The sequence below is a fragment of the Etheostoma cragini genome, chromosome 6 (genome assembly GCF_013103735.1).
Source record: "Etheostoma cragini isolate CJK2018 chromosome 6, CSU_Ecrag_1.0, whole genome shotgun sequence".
In the NCBI taxonomy this organism is placed as follows: domain Eukaryota; kingdom Metazoa; phylum Chordata; class Actinopteri; order Perciformes; family Percidae; genus Etheostoma; species Etheostoma cragini.
Window position 1 is genome coordinate 16,390,169 of NC_048412.1, and position 19,698 is coordinate 16,409,866.

Here is a 19,698-nt window from a genome sequence, read left to right on the forward strand (position 1 = left end):
ATATATATACTATCACAGATGTACTGTACATCTTGTATAGAGTCACCCTTTGTAACAAAGGACTCTTGGCATCCATGCATGTTAATTGGAGCCACCAGCTGTTTCCCAGCCCACACATTGTGCCATTACACCAAACCACTTTCCACTCACACACAGGCACAATCAAACACACATGGTTACCACGCAATGCCAGATAAGGAAATTGTTGAGCGTCGTTAAGTTTAATGCATCTATATGTGTGATTGAGTGCATGCATTGTGTCATAAAGAGGAAGTGATGCAAGCTGCAATGGAAGGTATATTTTTAGAAAAGAGCATAAGTGTCCATCTCACTTCTCTTTCCAGGACTGGCAAACACACACACACACACACACACACACACACACACACAAACACACAAACACATGAGAGCAAGCAGTGAAAGTGCACACTTCCTTGCCACAAACACCAACACAGTCTTCCAACGGTACATGGTGGTGGATCTGATGCAATGTGTGTAGAGGTTTTAAATAAGAAAAAAAAACAATCATCACTTGCATGTTATGTTCTTCTAACAATATGCAGACATGCAGCCAACAAACATTAATTTCCATTCATGTGGTAGAAAACAGGTATGTGAACATTCCCTGGTCATAAGATACAGTCACTTCATATATATGCAGACGCACCTACGCACAGTCTCAAATCACCTCACCAACCAATCAGCAACTTTCTTATCCTACTTTTTGAAATAACATGCAAGAATACCAGGTGATAATAAAGCTGTGTCATTGCAATACTGCGATCATATGATTGTCATAGCACTGAAGACAGAGTAGGTGTTTTCACTTCCATTTACATCACATGGTAACAGGATGAAACCAGCAAGTGAGACTTGTGTGGGCGACATTGTCACTACCTTGATCACTGGACCACAAACCCACTCTCTATGTGACCAGAGGGTTCAGAGGAAAAGATGGCAAATTTTCTGTGCGATCCAAGTCTTACAGTTAAATCAAGTCAATTCCAACACATAGTTCTGTTTGTAAATTTGGAGTGCTGTCAGTAGAGAGAAAAACGAAACCAATCAGTGCTTCCTACACCGTGTAGAGTTAGCACCAAACAGGCTTAAACAGGGCAAGTTTTAAACATGTTTTTAGCCTCTAAACATGTTCAAAGTGTCATTAAAAGTGCCTACCCATGTGAAGTGATTCCCTCCGAGTGAACACAGTGAATCTGACTGCAGTAGATGTGAAAGAAATGCATGAAAGTTGTGCTGATCCAGCTCTGTTTAATAGAAGTGTTGAGATGGCAGTTAGAGAGCTTAGGGGCCGTCAACAAACTACAACAAAGAAAAGAGATAAATCATAAGTAGGCTTTCAATTTAATGTTTAAATAAGGTAGTGTCTCCAATTTCCACACTTAGAAGAACAAGGGCCAATCCCATTGTTTCCCTGCAATGTACCTGTGGGGCGGTTAATGGACGTACTCGCTCACCCTGATACTTTCCTCCCCCTTTGAGCTCATCTTCCACTGCCCCTGTCTTCCCACTCCCCTCTTTTTCCCACTCCATTAGTGTTTTCCACCCCAGTGGAAACAAGTAAAGGGTGGGTGGCAGGGCCGCTTGCCAAAGTCTACAGTGTACACAGGAAAATGGGTCAGATGAAGGAATGGGTGGGGGACGCGGGGGGGCTTCTATCTCGATCATCGAGCAGTGTATGGGCTGAGGGCAGGGTGTGTGTGTGGGTGGGTGTTTAGAGGTTACTTGGATGAGCTGGTGTTAAGAGCCCCAGGGTGGCATCACCATCAGGCCCATGTTGCTGGTGGTTCTCTCTCAAAGACACACTTGACAACTAAAGAAGCATATTATCAGTTCTTAAAGAATTTGTAATCACTATCTTTTAGTTTTGGATTTATATATATATATACATATATTATAGTTTCATGTAAATAGAAGAATAAGTAACAAGTATGGCTGCAGTTTTACATAAAAAGAACCCCAAATGAGTGCAAGTGAAAACATGCAGTAATCAAGACCTCTCATGCCTTAGAAAGATTAACAACACACTAATTTTATCTCTTAAACAAGTAACTATTTTGACACTCAGTCTTAAATCTGTCGTTTACGTCGACGTTTGCATAAGTGCATGTGTGAATAGTGTTGATGCGTAGGAGACAGTTACGTGTTTTGGCTTACCACCATGGCTGTTGATGGCTTAAGTTGTCATGACGATTTTTAGTAGGACTTCACCATGGTGACCATGACTGGACACACACGCACAATTTTAATCAAGTGCAATGGAATATTTCTGAAATAAGTGAATAACACATTTTTATTTATTTTTTTACACAAATGCCTGACCCAGTTTTTAGAGAAGAAAACAAGCTTTTTGTTAAAATAGCTTCTGCTGACATGCCATCTACTAGTTAACATTTTAAACTCATATCAAAATCGCTATTATTATAAATATATAAATATATATAAATATTATTTTGAGATGTCAATAAGTCTGGCACCTGAGTGGATCCAAATGGGCTCGCTATTTATTCAGGTGAGACAGAGTGTAAACTTGTGACGAGCAGTAGGAAATGACTACTGCTGCAAGTGTTGATTTTTTGTTTCTACTAGGGTTTGTTTGGGTCCACAATATTTTTGATTGGATCTAATTATCCTCAGATCTATTTGGAACATACCTGGCTTTCCTTTCGGATCAGGTGACTGTCTTTTTTTAAACAAATTCATTAGGGTTGTCAAAATGAACGCAATATTAACAAGTTCATGCAAATTCCTATTAATTAGTCCTGCACAATTCGGGGAAAAATATGAATCACCATATTTTTATCTTAGAATTGATGTCACAATTCTCTGCCAGGATTTTTTTGACCATGACAAAACAAAACAAATTGGCGGTACCAAACAAATTTTTTTTGGGCATTTTCCATAACCACAAGCCTATAAACATAGAGTCTTCAATGAAGAGAAGGGAGAGCATTGAAGCGCTCGGGAGCACTTCAAAACCTATTTAATACAGTCTATGTTTAAAACTCACAGAAGAAAGTAGTGGCATTTATGATGCAGTTGGCTCGTAAAATTAAATGAGACTCAAAGAAAAAAAAAAATCTAAATTATTTAAAACTACATTTTGTAAGGATGTCTCTAATCTAGCGTTTAGATCATATATCACAGTTATCTCTCTCTTGCCATACAGTTCAAAGTACCTATTGTAGTTGTCTTGTCAGCCGTCACACTTTTAAAAGCAAAAAAGACCGTCTATCAGCCGTAGATGTTGGACTGAATGTAAGGGAGTGGCGTGGACAAACATTTTACACGCCACCCAACGGAAAGGAGAGAAGACTCCTGTTCATGAAAATTGGATTTTGAATAAGTGTGGTCCTCCGTGTTTCGTTCTTCAAACTTGTTGGGGTTGGGAAGCACCGATACCCATTAGCAGCAGCTGTGAGTCAAAAACGCAAAAGGCGGAGCAGTATAGCCTGTATGTCCCTTACCGGCTAACGTATTTCAAGGTGGGGCATGACTATGGAGACTCTATCTTAGTTCATGCAAGCGCAAATATAAAATTTCAAGCCAATAGGAATGCTTGAAATGTATGGTGGTGGTGAATATTCATTAAATAGGACAAGTTTGTGAACAGGCAACACCTATTTTGATAATTAACAACATACAGAATGTAGCTTTAAAATATTAATCGTGAACAGGGTGAATCGAGATCTCAATTTTATAATGATTAATCTTTTGTGGGACGTGCAATTAACGCATGCACGTTCAATGACTTGTAGTTTGGGAAATCAGGAAGCCATGCAGAGATCCGCTGCACCCCCTGGAGACTAATTACAGTTACCATGGGGTCACAGCTAATTATTTTGGCCTAATGTGGGAACTTTGGTTGCATTATTATTAATATTATTATTATTATTATGAGCATAAGGATGAGGCAATTTGCTGAAGCGCGAACAGAGCACTTTGTGCAAGTAGCCAGACAGTGGGACATTGAAAATAAAGTCAGGACATTGACCATTGACAGTGCACACAACATGAAGCAGCCACATTTAGCTGACTAATGTACTTGTACAATGTGTATGTTGCTGTAAAGCATGAGGTCTATTGTTTTTGTGCTGTTTGTTCTTAAAAACATGGGATGTTCACACATGTAAAGTGGGACACTACATTGTGATGGTACCAGGTAATGTCACATTCAGGTCAAACTGCCCATCTGTTGTTGCTTGATGGGCTTGAATTTGCCATATTATGCTTCCAGTTTATTGTTTGAGTATACAGTACCTTTGAGGATATTCTGGAGAATATTCTAGTCAGTATTTGTCATTGTTTTGGATTGTTGCATTAATAAGTATTTGAATAATGCAAGAATATTTTTCCACTCCCATGTTGATATGTTGATTATATCATAATTAATAACAAATCAACAATTGACAGCCCTATAATTTATACATGTTGTGTTCAAGTAGTTTTTCCTTTGTTCCATGTTGGATCAGGTCAAAAAACCTGCTTAACCTGACACCAAGCATTATTCCAATTCATTACAACTTGTCTTGTGTTTGTAATTTTGGCCATCATTCAATACTCATTCAATACTAACCAAGTTGGTTGGTGAGATCTGGGAATCTGGCCACATCTCTAAAAAGTATTCAGACGATTAGACAGGTTTAAACAAACTCCAGAATAAGCCAGGCTTATTTGAAAGCAAGAAAGAAGGATGAAGGTAAAACTATTACCCAAAATTAACTGTCTGTTGTAAACATCCATCCTGTTTACATTCCGACTTCCTGGTTCAACTTAGACCAACAAAAAGAAAGGTTCCTTTGCTGTAATTGATTATTATTATGGACACTTCTAGTGTTAAAGTATAAAAAATGAAGAAAAACAATTATCTGGAGGCGTGGGGTTAGAAAGAAGTCCGCTTACCAGACCTCTTGCCCCTCTCCTAATCTCTGCTTCTTTATTTTTTGGCAGCCTGTCTAATTGTCTGACCTATCCGTTTTTTTGCTCAATCAGGCTTTGTTGTAGCAATGTCCAAGTACCCAAATCAAGCAATGAATGTGCAGAGTACAAATGTTTCCATAACTTATATAAAAGATGAGCCAAAACTACACAAATAAGTCCCAAACTGTAATAAACCTTACCCTTTAAAACACAGCATAATTAAATATCAATCAACCTGTGCCCCAGTATTTCATCTCTGGAGCTACAGACAGTAAACAGGTTAAACGTTAAAGTGTTATGTTTCCATTTTATCACACACATGCCTGCATGAGTTCCGGGTCAGTAGTGTATCTGTAGCAGCGTAATCCGCCCCCGTTTTACACATTTTACACTGCGGTGACAAGAAAGACGTTAGTGTCCTACAGTAGAGTAAAAGGTTACAGATCAGTTGACCATTTTGACCACGACTCTTTGTGGCACAGAGAGCGACAGTCGCCTACATAGTATCTCCCACATACACAGGACGCACTCAGACGTCAGCCAATCACACACAACAAAGCTCTGACATCATGGCTGACATGACAGCTAAGCAGGAACAGCTGTCTAGTAGTTACAAGCCACACCACAGGAGAGTGACGCAACAGTGTGTGTGTGTGTGTGTGTGTGTGTGTGTGTGTGTGTGTGTGTGTGTGTGTGTGTGTGTGTGTGTGTGTGTGTGTGTGTGTGTGTGTGTGCGTGTGCGTGCGTGAGAGAGAGTGTATCTACTGTATGACAGTCTAGGTCAGCACTACGTCTGTATACGATAGACGGCACTGGTGTGGTCAGCGTGGGAGAGATGAGTCACAAGGTCAAACTGAAGTTGCATTCCAGTGAAAGGAGAAGAAGAACTGAGATGTCAGAGTAGGTGAAAGCAAAGAAGTCAGATAGAGTAGGAAAAGCAGACTTGATAGACATACAGAGGCAGTTTATGTTTTAATAATTTGGTAACACATCCTCATGTAAATGACATTTTGGACATTGTATCCCCAAGCAAAGATCTCATGAACTGTGCAATGAGGTTAAGTCCACACAAAAAGGACAACGTGTTTCCATGCTCTGCTGCGCTACGTGTTCATGTTGCGTACAGATAGTCGTGTGTGAATGGTCCGCTCCGCTGGGGAAAAGAGGGAATCCTGCCCAGACATTCCATGGCAAATTCCCAAAGAGTTTCCACTACAAGTAAGAAATACACATACACACGCACACGCACACACACACACACACACACACACACACACACACACACGTGCGCATGCATGCTGCCTCTCAGGATTAATTCCTGTCTAATGTAGAATGGGAAACAAAGAAAGAAATGAAGGGAGGCACAGCACAGGCACCCTGACAGCTAATAACCTATTGGTATATCAGTGTCACGAAGAGTTGCAAAGAACTAGCACATGCTACTGCAGCCTCTACCGAGCATGCAAATCCCTAATAGGACTCCAAATGGGGCTTCCCAAAACGCAAAGTAAGGGCAGCCCCTCCAATACATACGAAAAAATTACTTCTGCACACTGAAATACACAACGCTGAAATATATGAATATATTAACACAAATGTTGTTACCTTCAAAGTCATCATGCTTCATCAAACAAAAGATGAGGGAGAGAACTGAAAATAGCCCACTAAAAATGTTATTTGCATGCCAGTAGGACAATGTCATTTGACTTGCCACAAGACACCAAGGAAATGTTGTAAGTAAAGGATGTCAACAAACTAAAAAAATGTAAAATAAAACATGTATTAACTATAAGCCTGTACACAGAGGGCAGACTAAATTTACAAAAATTTAACAATTTAAGCTTAACAAAGGGGAGATTTATTCATGGGATCCTGTACTGAATTGGTTAGACAATTATTGAGACCTTTCATAATCACAAACTCATGAACAAGCTATGCTTTAGTGTACACAAAACAGAAGCCAAAATCAAGCTATAAAAAAACTTATATAAACTGACAATTTGAAGTGAATTTTAACAACACTCTACAGCCATGCTAGCAGCTCTGTGAGTTGGTATAGGAATGCTTTTAGCCTAAAGCTAACATCAGCATGCTAACATGTTTAATAGTTATAAAGTTTACCATCTTAGTATAGCCTGTTAGCATGTTAATGCTAATTAGCACTAAACACAATACAGGTGAGGCTGATGGGAATGTCATTTGTTTTGCAGACAGTCATGAACCAAAGTACTGGAAAAATTTAAAGTTTGATCTGCACTTGAGGAAAAGTCAAGGGATCACCAAAGTCATTAGGATTCATTCTCTGGGCACCATGGATGTCTCTACCAAAGATCATGGCAATCAATCCAATAGATGTTGACATATTTCAGTCTGGACTGAAGTTGTGGACTGAGTAATAAAACTCTTTATTGACAATAACCAGCTACTTAACATGAACATTTAAATTGCTTTTTTAGTGAAATAATGACATGGTATATGCATGCATCAACAGTCACACAAAAAAAACAAAAAACAAAGTAAACTGTGACAGTAACGTCACATAAGCCTGTCGCACTTCAACGTAAAGTAACCAAGTGAAAACCAAGGAGCTCTGGTTTACATAAGATTGAAGTACGCACAACTTTTCCCCTCTCATTTTGCCACCATCTTTTTGGCAATGCCATAGTTTAACAGTTCCTCTTTTCCTTCCAACCATCAGAGCCCCCCCAATCCACTCCCCATTCATTTATCCACCTCTCCACCACTGTCCCTACTGAGTAGAGTGGGGCAGTGGAGCATTTCCACAGCCGTGGCCAGGAGAGCTTCCAAGGCATTACGGACACACAGACTCCCATACAATCACACAAAAGCTTTCCAGATACACACACATAAACTTAAAGTGCCAAGAATTATATAAGTCCCATACCTTATATAAAGACCAGATATGTTCATGGAGAGAAGGAATATCTTGACTATGGAAAGAGCACCTTTGACAGACACATTTGCCTAAACACACACACACACACACACACACAAACAGACAGACAGAAGGCTACTTATCGTGGTCATTGTTGAGGTAATGGCTACTGCTTACGCCAATGTGGTTGACTCATGGATTCTGTTTCTATTCCTGTCTGCTTTGAATATGACTCTTACTTTCTGTGTGTGTGTGTGTGTGTGTGCGTGTGTGTGTGTGTGTGTGTGCGTGTGTGTGTGTGTGCGCCCCAAAGCTCCGATCAACGTCCATTCTCTATCGATTAATGCCGATAACTAGCCAATTATAGCATGTGTCTTTTAGGTGAAGATTTTTTTTTTAAAACACACAGTGACAGATATAGACCTTTGCTTTGCATATTGCATTTGTTTCGGATGTCCGCTGGCTGTTAAACTATAATTTGTGTGTGGATGCAGTGACATGAAGCCCAGTTCCCCCTCCCCTGCTCGGTGTGGAAAACAAACTGGAGCTGCATTATGTAGCTGTGTTTCCACAGTGGAAGTCTGTTCCTGGATAGAAGCTGCAGTGGAAGTTCCACTTATGGAGCAAAGGAACACAAGGGGGGAAAGAAGAGTGGGAAAGAGGAAAGACAGAAGAGGTAGGACTGAGTGGTGAGTTTAAAGAGAGGGCAACAAAGAGAGAAGAGTGTACCAAGAGACAGCAAGAGAGGAACAAAGTAAGGGGAGAGGAAAGTGGAACAGAGACATTGATGGTGAAGGTGTTGTGGGGGAGGAGGAGGCTGTTGGCGTACTGGCTAAGTGGGTCAGTGTGAAGTCATGACCTGCTATTGACCTGCATTTAGTCGGGCAACAGTCAAAGATTTGACCTTGATTTGAGTGGAGCAATATTTTCGTTTGGTTTTAGAAACACACACATGAGTATGTGGGTGACTCAATACACCGACAATGACCGAGAAGAAGAATGAAGATTTGTAGCTGCCAGTGGCTGTCTAAACGTAGAGGCGTAGGTAGGCGGCTGCTTGGGGACCCTACCAGTGGTCGTAGTAGGAATGAAATGGAATAGGGCGTATCGGTGCATGGAGCAAAGATAAACACACAGTGACAGGAGGACTAGGAAGTACACAAACAACGATGAAGCAAGACGAGTATAAACGCAAAAATGAAACAAAGTTACCCAAGCAGCTCAAATAATAGAAAAAAATCGAAAAAGACACACACACACTCACGTACATAGGTTTGTTTGTAGAATGTTTGAAATGTCACTCTAAATGCAATGCCAACTACAAACTCACTCACTCACTCACATATACAAAGTTTAATTATTCATCTTGGCAATATTTGCTAAGTATATGACGGTTTGTGATGTAGTATGTGGCTGTTTGTGATGTTTGCTAAGAATATGGCTGTTTGAGGGGGTTAACCCTAGCTTCTTGTCTTTCTGGTTTGATTGATATTGAATTGATTTAAAAAAAAGGAATAAACAGTGCTGTTTTTTACTCTGTTGGGTTCCATCATGATTATTTGGTTGTGTAGTTCTACACTTTATTTGTTCTCTGCTTTCCATCTTCATTTTGGAGTAAAGAAGTGTGTGCAGGGTTTAAACGAGAAGGTTTTTTTCTCCCCTCACCAACCTTTACTTCCCCATAGATTAGCTTTACCTTCTTTTCTACCATTTAGTCGGTACATTTTTTTTCATTCTCTTCAAAAGATCAGATGGGAGGGCCCCATGCATACCTTCGCCTTGGGCCACCAATTTGCTAAATCCATCACTAGTAGCTGCATGCAGTGCAGGCAGATTGCAGCAGAGCACAAGCAGGTTGGTGTTTGGATGTAAGCGTACTTACAATGAAACGGATTATTGATTTCCAATATTCCTGAAAATTACACATTCTGATGCTGGAATTCCCTCTTACATCAGCAACAAATGATGTCAACAGGGCACTCCACTCCCACACAACTCAGTAATTCCAGTCATTGGGAGCGGCACACGTAAATACTTGCTCTTTAGGTATGCAGCAGGCCAAGCATCAGGAGGGATTCTTATGAAAATTTCTGGGAGTGTCCCTCACGGCATACCAATGGCTTCTTGGAAGATCACAATGGCACCCATGAGTGGTTTGGGTTTATTGCTAGTGCCCACGCAGTAGCCATGATATGCCTAATGCCTATACTAAGATTCCCAAACCCAGGTAATTGTTAAGTACAGGGTTTCAATCGTGAGAAGAAGATGAAATTTAAAAGTCAAAGTTCAGGTGAATCATAAGATGTGATCTTTTAAAAGAAAAGGTCAAGGTTGAGGGGAAGCCAACTTAAACAAAATGAATCTTCTTGTGCAACCCATAGTAAGATGTTAATCACGTTATCATGTTGTAGCACACTGACTTTACGTTTCTTCAAAAAAAAGTAAACTAAGACAACTATCACGATAATGAACAAGAAAGAGAATACGGAATCAAATATTGCTAAACTTATAAAAGGGTCCTTGTTGCTGTTGACTGCATGAGGTTATTCAGGTTCACTCCTTGATTAATTGTTTTGAACCTGCTATTTATAACACTGTATACAGAAAAATTCGGACAGTGTATACCTGGGTATTACATTTAATTATTTTTTATTATTTAATTAATTCCTAAAAGAGTATCTTTTACCTCTAATTTCTTTTCTTTTTTATCCTTGTATGTTCCTTTTTAACATTTTTTTACCTACCCAACTTATTCTTGTTTATCTGATGTAAAGGATAACTTTATTTTATTTATTTGTGTAAGCCCATTTCCTTCCTTCAAACCCTGCACATGTCCATTTAGTTTTATTATTATATGTATTTTACCATGTTTTAGTTGTGCAAACTAATAATCTTTAGTCATAAAGCAAGACGAGAAAGCATGCTGTTCTTGTAATTATAACATTCATATTTCGAGCCATTAAAATCCTTACTATTTAACAGTTTTTGCATGTGCTTGTGTATTAATGGCGCATGTATTAAACTCAGGCCTCTGTATATGAACAACGTTTTTACTGCAAACACACATACAAATGGTCTGGTATTACTGAAAACAATTTCAAAGTTGGAGAAGATGTATATTGTTTACATTGGCCTACTGCTTACAATTGTTTTGAATTTTCAAAAAATATTTAAGCGTAGTTATATTATATTACTTTATCTTGAAACCCTGAAAAGACCAACAGCTCTCAAAACTGGACCCAAATAAAAAGTGAGGTCATTTTGTTTCTGGTTTTTGACTGATTAAAGTATGTTTCACATTCTCCCTAAAGATTGAAACCTTTAGGTCATCTGCAAGCCTCACAAGGATTAGTGATTAGTGACACAAGTTTCTTTTTTATATTTATAATTAGCAATGATAGCTAAAACTAAATAATCTGAAAGCAGTTGATGAACCTGTATATCCCCAAAGGTCAACCATCCGTTTATCAAAAGATAAATTGGAAAACTGTGACACAATGAATGAGAAATTATTTTGATCCCCTCCACCCACACCATACAATACATCCAAAGGTTATTCGGTTTGAAAATGGAATGACACCTAATGAGTCAACTTGTAAAAAAAAATAAAATAAAAAAAAACTAAACATACATTACATGCACATACAAGCAGCCATGCACTAATACAAACGTGCACGCTCACAGACAGCCCCAGACATGATCAGACTGGTTCCTCCTTACAAGAAGACATTTGCTGTTCCCTCTCTCTTAGCTAAGATGCACATTCCTGAAGTTTATATTCCTAAATTTATTATGTCTGATTGACATCAGACTCTCTGCACAGCCTTCAAAGCATTTCATTCATGCACTGTTTAGATGAGATTTAACAGAAGTTTGGTAACATTGTTAGCATTTGTTAACTCTTGTATATGTATAATATAAAAATAAATGAACATGTCTCAATGAAAGTCTATATATTGGGAAGACAGATAATTACCAGAGTCTGTGACAAACCGAATGCCTGCAATGCAAAGTCAAAAAAGTCTTGAGATTTTAAATGGCTGCCATTTAATATGCAAAAATCAGCATATACTGTGACAATGTAACACAGCAGAAAATATGATTTAATCCCTTTTATTAAACATGGTATAAAACCGCAAAATGTCTTATGTTTCTAAAGTTAAGTTTTACTATCTCCACACCCTGATCTAAAGGCTGCCAAGTAAGCAGTTAAAAGGTTCAGGGCCTTGCTCAAGGGCACCTCAGTTGTGGTCTTTTTCCCGGTGCAAATGTTTATTTCTAAAAAATTGAAACTAGGGCAGCAACAAACACTAAAATACCACCTTACTTTCATTTGTAAGGTGGTATTTATACTTTCAAAATGCGGCATATCCTCATATATAAGAAGCTGGAACCAGCAAATAATTTGCTTAAAAAATGATGGAAACAATTAAAAGATTGCCAAAATATTCCAAATGATTTGTCTTTCGATCGACTAATTGAATAATTGACAAATTGTTGAAGCTCTATTTAAAATGCATGTAGACTTAAGTACATGCTATGCATCTACTTTAGAATAGCACATTTATGTTGTGAAAATCACACAAAACAAGCATGTTATTATAAATCATTCAATTATATTTTTCACATGAAATCGCACAAGGTATAATTCCAGTGAAATGTTATCCCGTCAGCATCGTCAAGTTGTGCATGATTCATCATGAAGCAGAATGTGATCATCGAATTGGAAGACAGAAAAAGAGTCACCCGGTTGAATAGTAAGGGTCACAGCAAGTCTCCGCGAAAGGTCACCACAGCTCCTGACATTTTGCTGGAAACAGGCACTATATACTATAATTGTTATTATTATTAATATTATTAAATTAGTAGTATTAGTAGTAGTAATAGTATCGGTTTCAAAAAATCACTTGTCAGCATCATCAGTATTAGAGCGATCGCCTGCCAATCGGAAGGTTGGTGGTTCGATCCCTGGCCCTGCGGTCCCATGTCGAAGCATCCTTGGGCAAGACACTGAAGCCCAAGTTGTCCCCAATGCTGTGCCATCGGAGTGTGAACGTGTGTGAGTGTTTATCTGATGAGCAGGTGGCACCTTGTACGGCAGCCTCGGCCAGAGTGTATGAACGTGTGTGAATGGTGAATGGTTTCTGTACTTTGTAGAAGCGCTTTAAGTAGTCATGAGACTAAAAAAGCACAATATAAGAACAGTCCATTTACATTTACTTGCAATGACGGAGTGAAATATAACACATACATGCTGTTTTTTTTAATGTAGTGTACAAGAGTAGGACAAGGAATAAAAGTAATAGTAGTAACTGTAGTAGCATTAGTTGTGGTGGTAGTATGGATAAATTCAGGGTGATGATTCAGTATGTGTGTGTTCCTGTCAGTAAGCAAATGGAAAGAGAGGGATAGTAGTCAGGATGTCTGTAGTCTCAGCAAGTATAATCCACTGTCCAGTACAAGTTGACTTGGCATTAGAAACACTTCAGATACTTCAAAAAAGTATCAAACGTGTCAGCAGGGGGGAATAGCCCAAACAAGGAAACTTTCCACCTCTGCCCACGACTGTGACTCATGCAGAAATGCAACCACTTGTTTATCTGTTTATCTGTGTGTGTGTGTGTGTGTGTGTGTCTTCCCGTGCACATGCCCAAGTCAGTCAGTCATGTCAGCCTGTGACCAAGAAAGAAAAGAAAGAAAGCATCAAACACTGAGCACATATTTATACCCCATACGCAGATTAAAAATCACAGAATACACGCACACACATTCTGCTCAAGTGTTGAATAACTGAAGGGCAACAAAGACACTGACTCAGCTACCAAAGTGTCATCACTCCTTTATGTGAAGTAAGCCTGAACTACAATTACAAGTTGTCAAGCGGATACCTGGGCTAAAGTTGTGGGAGTGGCATAAGCGGGGGCGAAACTAATGGAAGTGAGCAGGGCACTCAGCCAGAGTGCACAAGTGTCTCCTCAAAGCAGAGCCCAGATGTGAATAACTAAAGGGCAAGGGTTATACACAAGTACATCGATATCAATCCTCAAATACATACAGGTATACATACTTTTGCATGCAGGCAACATTCCCAAACTGCAATAATAGCATCTGCAGGGTCATTCCAGGCCCTCACGGTTATTCCCAGCAAGCAAATATTTAGTTAATCCTCCGTCTTGCTGCACTGCTCAAAATGTCTTTAGAAGTGGACACCTACTGAACCTCAGCTATGATGACATTCTACCTGTTTGTTGTCTGCTATATTGATCTAAACAGTCTAAGGGGGAATCCTGCAATGTCTGAACTCAAATACCAAAACCACATCACACACACTAACACACACAGACAAACCCATACTCACATATGTCCCTGTTTCTGACAACTCCTAGAAAATGGCCTTTCAACAACTGCCTACACTTAGATGACTCTTCCGCCCACTGTTATATTTCCACACAAAATCTTACAATTTACACCCACACACACACACACACACACACACACACACACACACACACACACACACTTACTTAAATTCACTTTTTTTATTTTAAATTGTATACGACCACCTGTCCATTTGTCCATCTGTTGATTTTCCTCCTGGTCTGGTCAACCAAGCCTTCTCAATGTGGTTTAGTAGGGGTATAAAAACGGTGGGGGACTTGCTGACAGAGGGCACTTTGTTGTCTTTTGATCAGCCCAGAGAGAAGTACAATCTTCCACAGAATAACTTTTTTAGGTATTTGCAAATTCGTTCATAAAAAAAAAAAAAAAATCTTTCTAATATTAGGTTGTTTTGTAATGTAAAATTATGCACATATGGGACATCATTCTGCCACATCCAAGTGAAGTAGCAATAAGCAAGTGGGGGGCTTTGATTTGGGGGGGGGCTTTGATTTAATGACAAAAATCTTTTCTATGGATCTGCTCTGACAGTAACACCAGAATGTAAATAAGAAACCTTCACATTTGCATGACATACTGATGTTTAGTGCACCATCTAGTCGTTCGCAGCCTGTTTGATCTTTGAGGAACTGACATGACTGATACCCCCATCCTTTAAGTGGTCCAACCCCTACAATACAACTCTTACGTTTAATTACTGCTCTACTGCTGCTGCAGCGTCTTATTAAACATGGAACGACTTCTGTTACCCATTTGGTTGAATACTGTCTGCATCTGCAACTGACAGTTGTTCCACCCCAGCTATAACTGCAGTCTGGCTAATAATGGAGATATCTGCTTTGTCTGCCAGTACACCCAGACTTAAAGGGTGTAGACAAACAGACAATACTCACAATAATAGTTATTATATAAGGAGTCAAACCAGTTTCACATCACAAAACCTGAGAATAATACAGTGTTTCTATTCCATCCGTTTAGTAATATGATGTCTATAACATCATATTACTAAACTGATGTAAAGATAATCACACCATATAAGGACACTGCAATTGTGGACCTCTGTCATAACAAGCCTCCATGTCTCTTTCTCCCGACACCACACATGTGCACATACAGTAAGATCATGTGTACTTGACACAAAACATGCAGAAGCTTTAACGGATATATTTCTATAGAACCATGCAAATAAACCCACTAAAACAATCCACAACAATTGCTTGCTCAACTATAACACTAAAGCTCCGCTCTGGAGAAAAGTATGGATGCATGGTGAAGGTCTTGTAAAACAGCAAGTACAGTACACATATGTAAACACATAAACACATGCAAAGATAAATGTGCTCCAAAACCAATAAGACAAACATGGAGCTGGGTGTTCACTCACACTGCCACACTCACACCAAAATTTACACAGAGCTGTGAATCATGCTGTTAAATTTCACTGCAGGGTAATGAAAAGAGAGGTGACACATCATCAAACATCCAAAGGAAACTAAAGAACATTATAAGCTTCTGTGCATTACCCCTCTCAACACACACACACACACACACACACACACACACACAGTAAAAACAAATCATGATAACATCACAAAATGGCTGAGTGATATAAAGTACACCTCCTGTGTCGTGGCTCATGGAACACTTCTCTACACTCCTCTCTCCTGTCTTTGGGCACTGGTGTGATAAGGCAGTGATGGGTTGTATTTCTACACTTGGGTTCTCCCAGGGGAATCCCCCTGGTGTGTGTGTGTGTGTGTGTGTGTGTGTGTGTGTGTGTGTGTGTGTGTGTGTGTGTGTGTGCGTGTGTGCGTGCGCGTGTGTGTGTGTGTCTGTGTGTGTGTGTGTCCACAGAAAGGGAAGAATGCCACCATTGAGCATCCTGTCTTTGCGCCAGCAATCCTCTCCCCCGCACCCCCGCCCCTTCCCGTCCTCATTTGCACTCTGACGTACAGTTGGAGCAGATTTGGTGACACGAAGATAAAAGCCTTCCTCTGTTTCTCTGCTTTCCTCTTTCTCCAGTGTCACCAGAGCGCTGAGTGCTGGTGCCTTGGCTGTAGACATAGAGAGCTCATTCAAACTGACACAATCACTTTTCACTTCTGCTTTGTGATAAGCCAGAGTTCAGAGTGCCTCGGTGCAATATGCCCACCATGCAGTCAGCAGCTCTGTACAGGAGGCCGAAAGATGCTACCCCACTGTATTACTACAGCTGTGTTCTAACAACTGTGACACGCAGCCCCAACAAGGCACATTTATGCAAACTAACTTCCTCTGTCATAAAACTGTCAACTCTGACAAGCCTGCAGAGGTTTAACAGTTCTATACAGAGACAACAGACACTCAACCTGTCAGTGCAATTCTTTATTGCGGGGATAATTAGTTTTAGACGCAGTAAGAAAAAGAGGAACAAAAAGAGTTCATTGGATTTGTAAAATTCAATTTGTCTGGCAGGAAATAGTGCTACCAAAAAGTCACTCACCATTCATACAAAGATGTTTTCGCTGTCTGGCACAAATTGGCAGCTTTGCATGGAACTCAGTCAGAATGAACTTTACCCTGCAAAAAAAGCAAGAACAATGTCAAGCAAATTTCAGAGAGAAGATTGGATTGACCTTGTCTTTAGCAAGTTTTTTTGTTCTCTTTTCTTATCTTATTAAAAGGAATATTGCATGAATGACAGTGCAAGGACAAAAAATAGAGGGTACAGAGGACAGAGTGTTTGATAAATAGATTTATATTTTTTTTTAACTTGTGGAATGGTTGTTTGTTCACAAAACTTCCCAACCTTGTTCTTGTTCCACCTACCTTTTGCCAAAGTATACAAAGAAATATTGCCTTTTCAGATTCTGCTCTGACCACAGTATGAGGCAGGGATTGGGAATCGTTAAGGACATATTGTACGTGTCCTTAAAGTCTAAAGTAAAAAGTGATGAATTCTCAGGGACACATAGAGAGACAGGAGATTTTAGGTTTTTAACTCTGGTCAAAATTAGGGTTAGGTTTAGATTAAGCTTGTATTGGTTATGGTTAAGGGTGGACTGAGTCTCCAAGGAATTGTATGTAAAGCAATGTCCTCCTCAGGGACAACAACAAGCGCTTATTCTTGTGTGACTGTTTGTGTGAATGACTCACCTGACACGAGACGCTGGTGGACGCAGTTAATTACCCACACGTCCAATTCTATTTAAAGGACACGGTCCTAATCGCTAATCACTTCCATGTCTGGCGGAATAAGAGAGCAGGTTAATCTGGATTACACATGACCATTGTGAGGTCACAGCTGAGGCAGCTGATACCCTGACCAGTCAGGAAGAGAGACCAGCTGAACCGGGAGAAGACAGGAGACAGAGACTTACAAAAGAAGCTGATGAGTTAGTTGAGGCAATTAGAAATGCATCATTTTTAAGAGCAATTATCCATTTACAAGACTTTACCTGACATGACCAAAGCATGCTTATAGATACTGACAGGGAACATGAACAACTAAGTTATTGACATGCATTATTATTGGCCAAAAATCCCAATAATAATAAAGTTATAATAGAGTTATTAAAGCCTCATACATAAAATAAATTATCCATTTATAAGTGCTTACCCTGGATGAACCGGACATACAACTCTGATAAGAGCTTTAAATCAATGTCAGACGGCACATGACAAACTGAGAAAAACCCATACCAATCTGATAGCTGGAAAGAAAATTGAAGTGAGGGAGCCAGGATAAGCCGAGAAATGTGTAATATTCGCCCTGCATTTACTGCACCTAAACTGTCACACACTTGACCAAACCAGTGATCACCCCCATCAGACAGAAGAAACTATACTGTGTACTATTCACAACTGTTTCAAGAATTGTCAATTAATTTCAAAAAAATTCATTCCAGGAGTTTGTTTGTTTGTTTGTTTTTTAGCTGAGTCCTGGTGGCATGTGATCTGCCTGACCAGCAGCTGATCCTGGCACTGTGGGACTGACCACAGTGGTCTTTAGCATTAATCACCACTCACTCTTCCAAGCATGTTACAAACTAATTTAGCATGACTGGAATGTAGGATTGTCTGCACATGTCGATGCATACTTGAATGGGATGAATTGGGACAATGTGGGTTATTGTATGTTTTGGTGTTCAAACTGGGCTGTTCTTTATGCATCTAAGCAAACGTATAGATGGCTTTCTTATCTGCAGGTCAGAGAGTTCCAAGGTGTAACACGCAGGGATTTCCGGAGGCAGACGGGTTCACATGAGTAATGGGTAAAGTGTGCACACTCTTCCTTCCCGGTTGTTTTTGCCTTTAGACTTCAACTATTTGCCTTAAATGCAACAACGTCTCCTGCAGCAGCGGTGTATCTTGAATCCTGACTGCAGTGTTTTTTTCCCCCCCGAGTGGTTCTCTTAGCTTAAAATAAATATAATAAAATAAAACACATTAAAATGAGTCCGTGCTCAACAGATGTGGAAGAAACAGCGCTGCTGTGCAAAGCTTGCATGCCACCATCATATGTACAAACCTGTTGTAGCTACGTATCTGCTTGGCGAAGCGAAGGTTATTTATCTTCGGGTCTACGGTCTTTTCATCTTTGTCCTCGTGCCCGGATAGAGAGAGAAGCTGTGAGCACTGGGATATTTACTTTCGAGAGTTGTTTCTCTGTGGGTATGACGGTTAAATCAGCTGACTGGATTCTATTCCCCCACTGAATAACAGGTTAACACTGAGTGTGCTGATTTTGGCTAAACATCATATCGCCCAGGTGGCTTTTGCCAGATGAAAACGGGGACACACTTTACGGCTAAAAATACCTGTCTACGACTATATTTGGCTTGGCTGGATCACAATCGTAACACTAAAATAGCCGGGTACGCCCAGTGAATGGGCTCTGTGCTATCTCCCTCTGCCTCAGTCGGCCAGGTGCTAAATTTAGTAGCAAGGCTTGCGTCAATCACGAGCCTCAGTGCGTCAAGGCTTCCCCCGCCCCCGGGGATCGTCATTGGTTAGAATTAGGACGTTGACCGAAAAATACGCGTCTTGTGATTTGCTGTTGTGAATTATTGTTCTTAGCGGCTCCGGAGGCACCTTTTAATTTTGAGGTTGCTAAGCACGCTACGAGGGTGGCGTCTTTTTCTCAGATCTTGTCGACTAGAAAAGTGTGCCCGATCTGGTTGTTGGAAGTATTTCCTCCCTCTTGACCAAATGTATTTGCAATTGGATTAACCACAATTTTAAGCGAGTTGCAATTTAAGCGAGTTGATTTTAGTGAGGTTACTGAAACAAATTGATTTGTATTGGGGAAAGGGAGAAATAATCTAATTAGATCATTTCACTTCACAAAATAAGATTTTAAGACCTGATAATAGACCAAATATCTCTTTAGGATGGGGATTTTAAATAACTATCCATCCATCTTCGACCGCTTATCCGGTATCGGGTCGCGGGGGCAGCAGCTCCAGCAGGGGACCCCAAACTTC

General features: G+C 39.9%; 1 protein-coding gene and 1 long non-coding RNA gene across 2 annotated transcripts in view; one reads left to right on the top strand and one right to left on the bottom strand.

The window, feature by feature from the left end:
* LOC117946021 overlaps window positions 1-4,357 on the top strand; it is a 5,988-nt gene extending 1,631 nt beyond the window's left edge. Inside the window, exons 2-3 of the long non-coding RNA XR_004656948.1 lie at window positions 4,091-4,096; window positions 4,197-4,357. This is a non-coding gene — a long non-coding RNA (uncharacterized LOC117946021). The remainder of the gene's footprint in view (window positions 1-4,090; window positions 4,097-4,196) is intronic.
* The window catches only part of alg2 (ALG2 alpha-1,3/1,6-mannosyltransferase), a 66,539-nt gene extending 47,404 nt beyond the window's left edge, over window positions 1-19,135 (bottom strand). Inside the window, exons 1-2 of the mRNA XM_034873806.1 lie at window positions 18,744-19,135; window positions 16,716-16,792 (exon numbers count right to left, since the gene is read on the bottom strand). The gene's annotated coding sequence lies outside the window, so the exon portion shown is untranslated. The remainder of the gene's footprint in view (window positions 1-16,715; window positions 16,793-18,743) is intronic.
* Between the last annotated feature and the right edge of the window lie 563 nt (window positions 19,136-19,698).